The sequence below is a fragment of the Callorhinus ursinus genome, unplaced genomic scaffold, assembly GCF_003265705.2.
Source record: "Callorhinus ursinus isolate GAN/ISIS: 27379988/994484 unplaced genomic scaffold, GSC_fseal_2.0 scaffold21, whole genome shotgun sequence".
In the NCBI taxonomy this organism is placed as follows: Eukaryota; Metazoa; Chordata; class Mammalia; order Carnivora; family Otariidae; genus Callorhinus; species Callorhinus ursinus.
The window spans coordinates 7,113,230-7,121,246 of record NW_027397083.1 but is presented as its reverse complement, the minus strand read 5'-3'; positions in this window follow the sequence as shown (position 1 = coordinate 7,121,246).

The window sequence follows — 8,017 nt, the reverse complement described above, 5'->3', positions numbered from 1 at the left end:
CTCCAGCAACCCTCAGTTTGTTTCCTGAGATTAAGAATTCCTCATATCAGTGAGGTCATATGATACATGTCTTTCTCTGATTGACTTATTTTTCTCAGTATAATACCCTCCAGTTCCATCCACATCGTTGCAAATGGCAAGAGTTCATTCCTTTTGATGGCTGCATAATATTCCATTATATATATATACACACACACACACCACATCTTCTTTATCCACTCATCTGTCGATGGACATCTTGGCTCTTTCCACAGTTTGGCTATTGTGGACATCGCTGCTATAAACATTGGGGTGCACATACCCCTTTGGATCCCTACGTATGTATCTTTGGGGTAAATACCCAGTAGTGCAATTTAAGCCTAACATATATATTTTTTTAAGATTTTAATTATTTATTTGACAGGGAGAGACACAGCGAGAGAGGGAACACAAGCAGGGGGAGTGGGAGAGGGAGAAGCAGGTTTCCCGCCGAGCAGGGAGCCCGATGCGGGGCTCGATCCCAGGACCCTGGGATCATGACCTGAGCCGAAGGCAGATGCTTAACGACTGAGCCACTCAGGCACCCCTAAACCTAACATATATTTTTTTAATGAATGGTAGAACCCTTATCTGTAAAGTATCAGTAATTATACTAACTATCATAGGGTTTTTGCAAGAAATCGAGCCATTACAATACAAAGTGCTTAGCGCACCATTAATACAAATAGCTCATGTTTGTGCCCCCACTTCCTATGTGTCAGGTCCTGTTCGACAAAGTTCCACGCGTATTAATTCATTATACTGATCTTGTGAGGTAAGAGATACTGTTTCCTTGTTCCGCAGCAGAGGAAACCAAGGCTGAGGGAGATGAAGCGTCTTGCCCAAGGTCACACAGGCAGTATGTGGTGGCCCCAGACACCGAGTCTGTTTGCTGCAGAGCCTGTGTTCTGACCACTGGGCCGCATTGCCCCCTCATACCTGTCCTGCGATCGAGACAGATACGCCAATGAGTACACAACGCGGGGAGGGCGCAGCATGAGGGCTATCACACCCACGGCAGGGCACAGGGTATGAAGGTCCAGACCCCGAGGGGCCTTCGCAGCCGGCTCCCTGGGCGGCATCTTGTGACCTGAGCTGTCCTCTAGCCTCACCCTTCCGGCTCCGTGCTGCCTCCCATCAGTCCTGTTGCTGCTGCCTTCGCTCGGTGGGAGCAGCTCTGGCTCATAGCCCGCCCCCTGCTCCTCGACGGTGAGCTCCCGACCTATGCGTCCGTGGCTTTGACCACTGACTCTCTGCTTCTGAGCGCCGACCCCTGTCACAGCTTCAGGTATTTATTTGATTAGTCAATGCTTGTCTGCCTACCCCGATGGACTCTAAGCTCCCTGAAAACAGACATCACATCTGCTTCGATTGTCATTGTATCTCCTGAGCCAATTGGACAGATAGTAGGCGCCCAGGAAATACTTGTGGAAGGTGTGGATGACTACAGCTCTTCACTCTCTCATCTACTCTTTCCCTGACTTTTCCCCAGAGTCCTGCAAGACAGCGTCCTCAGCTATTCTGTTGCCCAAAGCCCACACCAGCCAAGGAGCAGGGCTAGAACCCAGGCCCACTGCACCTTTGTGACTTGTGTCCCCCAGTGCCCTTTACCTCGGTGTCCAGATCCCAGCCCCGTGGAAGTAGCTCTGGGCTTCTGGAAGCTCATGCAGAGGGACTCTGGGTAGTAATTAGTTCTCAGGAAAATAAAGTTATTTATATTCTTAATACTTGGTTTTGAAATTTATATAATTGAGGTGTTTCTGGTGAGTCAGACTGATACCAGGAGTGGCCTTAAAACCTCTCTAAAATTGACAGCTCTGCTTGGCTGTGCAGTCCTGAAGGTGGCCAGAAAAGACCTTTCTCCCATGAAGTGCAGACCCACCTGGTAATAATAGATGTCAGGACTAAACCCAGATTAGGAGACATACCCTAAGGCAAAGGTGATTTGCTGTCACTGACAGGCACAAGAAAGGAGTTTCTGTATCTGGTTTACCAATAGGGCCAAGTAAAGGGTGAATATCAATTCAAAGAAAAAAGTCACTTAAAACCCAAGCCATGAGCCAGGACCAGGAAGACAACACCCACGAGTGGGGTTTCTCTGTAGCAGAATCACTGAGCAAGCTGGTTCATGCAGACACTTGGGCTCTACCCCAGTAATGCTAAATCATGATCTCTAGGAAGAATTTTTCTCTTTCATAAGCATCTATCACCTAAAGGGATGCTGGTTTACACTGGTCTTTTTTTTTTTTTAAGATTTTATTCATTTATTTGATAGAGACAGCGAGAGAGGGAACACAAGCAGGGGGAGTGGGAGAGGGAGAAGCAGGCTTCCCGCTGAGCAAGGAGCCCAATGCAGGGCTCGATCCCAGGACCTTGGGATCATGACCTGAGCCGAAGGCAGACACTTAACAACTGAGCCAGCCAGGACCCCCTACACTGGTCTTTGAAGCCCAGTGTCATCGAGAAAAGACTACATGATGTGACCTGGCATGAGAACCCTCCAGTACCAAATATATGGGTGGGGATGCAAACTTTGTGAGATAATCTGACACTATTTATGCCAAACAGCTAAGAAAGTATTGCATAATATGTCCTGCACACTAAATGATTCTAAGTGGTAGTTCTAATGTGTGACTGTTTCATTTTATGCATTCTACATGCATCTACATCTTGGAGTTTTTTCTTTTTTTTCTTTCTTTTTTTAATGTAGATGCCCTGTTCTTTGGTTAGTTTTGATATCCATGGGGGAAAGAAACCTCAGTATATGTAATAATAGTTTGCAAGGTCATAATGTTTAATCAAATACCATCCCCATGTTCTTAATTGTCTGAAAAAATTGCTTTGGTCTGCCTTCAACCCCTGTGGTGGGCTAGGGTAGGATAATTTGATTGCAGTTGATATACAAGGGAGCTCCTAGATCAGGAAAGAAAAGAGAAACATCTAATGAAGGAGAAAAGGTGGAGGAACACTGCAGTAGCTGCAGGAAGTGTTGAGGGGGCTGCCCTGGAATCCTCAATTAAAGAAGAAGGGCTTGGGGACAGTTCACTCCCCATATTTCCCTCGAGGTAGGCAATGCCACAGCATTCTGTATTTCTTCATTTATTTAATGCAACCTCCCAACCCAGAACTTTTTATCTCAGTTTTCCTCCAGTGGATATGGGGGGTCCAGCATGGGTGAGGAGGCTCTCATGCACCTGCCCCAGCCAGAGAGTGGTGCCTCCTGAACTTTCACACAATACGGGCCTCATTTGCCTCACCCTGGTCCTGGCCCTGTGCAGGATAAAGCCAATGGAGAAATAGACTGGTGTCATTGAGGACCACGATTTTTGGTGTACGAGTGATAAATGAGAGTAAGTAAACACCCTGTACTCCTAAATTTGAATTGGAAGTATCAGTATCAATTCATAATGTTTTTCTTCTTGCGACATATTTTATTTTAAAAATAAGAACACATTTCCTAGTTCTGTCCATGGAAAAGTCCAGAAACAATGACTAACCCAGTAGTGAAAAGCACCCCTGGCGCCCAGATTATGGTCTTTAAATACCACTTGCCACCAAAAATTACCATGGATCTTTGGAAAACTATACAGGGTGAGCCTGGAATATTTTTTCTCACCAAAAAGCAAAGAATCTGTTAAAGGCTACTGGAGTTCAGTCAAAAGGACTCAGGAGCCAACTTGAATAAGCTCCCACTGACCATTGATGGAACAATTGGAGCATCAATAAGGATAATAACTGTAATGGATTGAAACACATCAAATGTGTTTAATTGCATAATTTCTATAGTGATAACAATCTCATTAATCATCTTTGGGAGATACCAATGAACAACTCATTTTGGAAATGCTAACGATAGGGAAAGAATCAGTTATTCTGCCTTTCCTATGTAAACTGTACTTCACAATTACCAAATGATTGATGAGGGAGTTTCTCTTCACAGGGGTATTCCAGCTGATGAATGGAGAAGGACTGCTAGAGTTAGGGCATCACCATATCCCAGCTCTGATGAGTTCATGGATCTAGGCAGTGATCATCCTTCCTATTTATATTCCCCAAAGGGAAACAACCAGACACCACATGCTTCTTGGTGGAAGAACACAACCCCAATGCAGTAGTCTTACCAAATAATTGAGCCTGAATTTTATTACGTCTCCAGATCCAATTATGAATGCACAGGAAAAACAGGGAACAGAGGAATGTGTTACATGACAGTAAAGGGATGCAGTTTGCAAAATCCAGACTGTTTCTGCAATAACAACAGCAACAAAAAAAATGCAAGAAAAAGAAGAGATGGAGGGGAACATCTATAGAGCCAAAGAAATGGAAGTGGCAAGTTAACTAATAACAATATAAATAACTCATTTGCATCCAGCTTAAACAAATAAACAGTAGGAACAGAAGCTAGTGGGACAATTGGAGAAATGTGAACATCAAGATCCATGATGATATAAAGGAATTATTGCTGATAGTTTCTCCTCCAACTGGTATTTTTTTTTTAGTCTTACTATGATATAATTGACATATCACATCGTATTAGTTTAAGGTATACAACATAATGATTCGATATATGTACATATTGCAAAATGATTGCCTCCATAAGCTTAGTTAATATCCATCGCTGATATTTTTTTGGTGGACAGTGTGGTATTTTTTTTAAGGGAGTCCCCCTTTTTAAGATATACGTATTTATAGGTAAGCCGGTATGATGTTTGTCACTAAGTAATTCAGGGTAAATAGACATGGGTGGGAGGCCAGGGAAACAGGATCGTCCATGAGTTGGGAGTTGCTGCAGCTTATAATGGGCCAATGGGGTTCATTGTACCAGTTTCTTTTCTTTTGCCTATACTAGTTTATGCCTAAAGTTTTCACAATAAAGAGTTTAAAAAGAATAAAGTCAACGTAAAGATTTTTCAGACAAGAATCGCTCTAGTCAAGGAAATTCTGAAGGAGTTTCAGGCAGAAGGGAGATCATGGTAGCTGCAAGGTTAGAAATACAGGAGTAAAGGAGAAAGAAAATGGTAAAGAAGAGGTAAATCAAAATGTGCATCAGTTGTAGAAGACAATACTAACAGTGCCCGACGTGCCCTTAAAATTATGAAGTGAAAACACACTCCCCAAAAAATAGCATGTCATTTAGGAGTTGAACAAATGGAGTCAAAGAGGCCTAAGGTTTTTGCACGGTTTAGAAAGAGGATTAGATATTGAGTTGCGCACCGGGCTCTGGCAAGTTTGGGGTGCACGTTACAATTTCTAGGATAACAACGTAAGGAATGTGAGGATTGCATATTGTCTGATGCTAACTGTGGGGAAGGAAAATGGGATGAAAGCAGTTGCTCAATCCATCCAAAGGCAAACAAGAAGAAAAACGAAAAAGAAACACAGTAGGTTGGGCTAAATAGAAAGAACAAAATAAGGCGGTAGATTTTAAACCTAAATACATCCAAATAAATACATGCAAATAACCCAAATAAATTTACATATTTGTAAATTTATTACAAGTTAATAGACTAATTACTTTGGTTAGAAAATAAGGACATCGGGTGATTGCAACATTGAACTCTATGCCGTTTCCAAGAGATGAATCGAAAGCATAAAGACACATTGAAAACAAAAGAATAAAGGAATAATCCCATGTAAAAACTAAACAATTAAAAAGAGAATTGGTATAGTTATATGAATATTAGAGAAAGTAGGTTTTAAAACAACAACAACAAAAAAACTGAGACCAATAGAGATAAAGATGGTTGTTAAAGAAGAATCAACATCTGGATTACAGTGAAGAGTGTGTGCAGGGCTCCTCTCGGGGGTGGGGAGTGCGAGCGGCTGCAGTATGGACCATCCGGCGGATTTAACAGTTGCCACCGATGGTCAGTTTCTTTGCTGGACAGTGATCATATGGGTGTTTACTTTATCATTGTTGTGCATAGGATATAATGTACCTTTGCTTTATGTCCTCTTCTGCATTGTATTTCACAAAAGAGCTTGTTTGGGCTTTGCTGATGAATGGATGGTGAGGGCAATTCTATTCCAGGCAGCCTGACATCAAAGCATAAGCTTTTAGTCGCATTTAATTCTTTGTTTTCTGATTACCTAATAATAAGTAAAGCCCTTTATACATGTTAACTTATTTAACCCTGATAATGACCCTATGAGGTAGGTTCTATTTTTTTTATCCCCATTTGAAGATGTGGAAACGGCATCAACACATGAAGTTCAAAGTCAGAGCGCTAGAAAAGGACAGAGCTGGGAAGTGAAACATGTAGTCTAGTTTCTGAGCTAAGACCACTTCGCAGTCACCACAATACTCTGGAAACAAAAGAAAGAGGCTTTGTGTATGTACTGATAATACTTTTATATCTGTCAGTAAATTTTTGCTCTCAGATTGGGGGGAAATTCATGTTGAAGACCATTTCGTTTACAAGAGCAAAGATAATTTTTGAGAAAATTGGAAAAATCATCCTATAAGATACTAGTATTTACTAAAGCAATAATACTTAGGGCACCTGGGTGGCTCAGTTGGTTAAGTGTCCGGCTCTTGATTTCAGCTCAGGTCGTGATCTCATGGGCTCTGGGATTGAGCCCCATGGCGGGCTCCTCGCTGAGCGGGGATTCTGCTTGAAGGACTCTCTCCTTCTGCTCCTGCCCATACTCACACACATGCACACACTTGCTCTCTCCCCGTCTCTCTCAAATAAATAAATAAATCTTCTTAAAAAGAATTACTAAGCACTATGTTTTGGCGGGGGGTAGACAAAGACAGTGGAATGGAACTGAGAACCTAGAAACAGACCCACAAAAGTATGGGGGTATAGACACAGTAGAAAGACATTGCCGATTAGTGAGGCAAGTATGGGCAATTTAATATATTCTGTTGGGGAAAATAGCCATCCATATGGAAAAACATAAAGCTAAGTTACTAACTCACACCGCATGTAGTTATAAATTTCAGACAAATTTAAGACTTTTTTTTTTTAGCAGAACACAGGAGAAATGTCTTTACGTCTTTATGACTGTACTGAAATTTTTAAAAACCCAATCCTGTATATGACAAAAGATACATCATATATCAAGTTAAAAGATGCACCACATATGTCCTGGGCTTTCTGTGTTTCATCTGGCAACTTTACTGAAAAGATGCTCGACCTCACTAGAAATCAAAACATACAAATTACAACAACAATAAAATTTCACGTCCATCAATTTAGCAATAATGATCTAATCTAATAATATTTGCAGGTGGGTGTGTACATGGGTACAACCACCTTAGAGAGAATTTTGTAATACCTACTAAAGTTGAAAATATTCATTGCACTGTGACCTACGGGTTCTACTTCTAGGTGTCTGTGGAGAAACTTTCTCATGGGTGCATAAACAAACACAGACAAGGACATTAATTGCATGCATAGAAGCAACAAAATAAAAGAAAACAAGGTGAAGACAACTCTCTTATCCCTCAGTGGATCAGACCTTTGTGATCATGTAACCTAACTGTATCATCATAATCATAGAACAAAAAGCTAATCAGTAGTTAAAAATGAATGAACTAGAGCTGTGTGTTTCTACATGGAGAAACTATAAATACATTATATTGAGAACTTAAGGCAAATTACAAATGGATGTTTTCTTTAAAGATTTATTTATTTATTTATTTGAGAGAGAGAGAGAGAGAGAGAGAGAGAGATAGAGAGGGCATGAGCAGGAGGGGCAGAGGGAGAGAGGGAGAGAGAATCTCAATCCGAGCGCAGAGCCCAACTTGGGACTTGATCTCATGACCCTGAGATCGTGACCTTAGCTGAAATCAAGGACATTTACTTGACTGCGCCACCCAGGCGCCCCTACAAATGGATGCTTACAGCAAACTCAGATACTCAGAATCACAGAAGACGCTATGTATTAGTGGGTGTATGTATACCGGGAGCGAAAGACTTTACTTATGTGTATGTGTCATGGTGGTTACCTCAGATGAAGGTGGGAGAGGTGAAAGTGTGGGTGAGTTTCT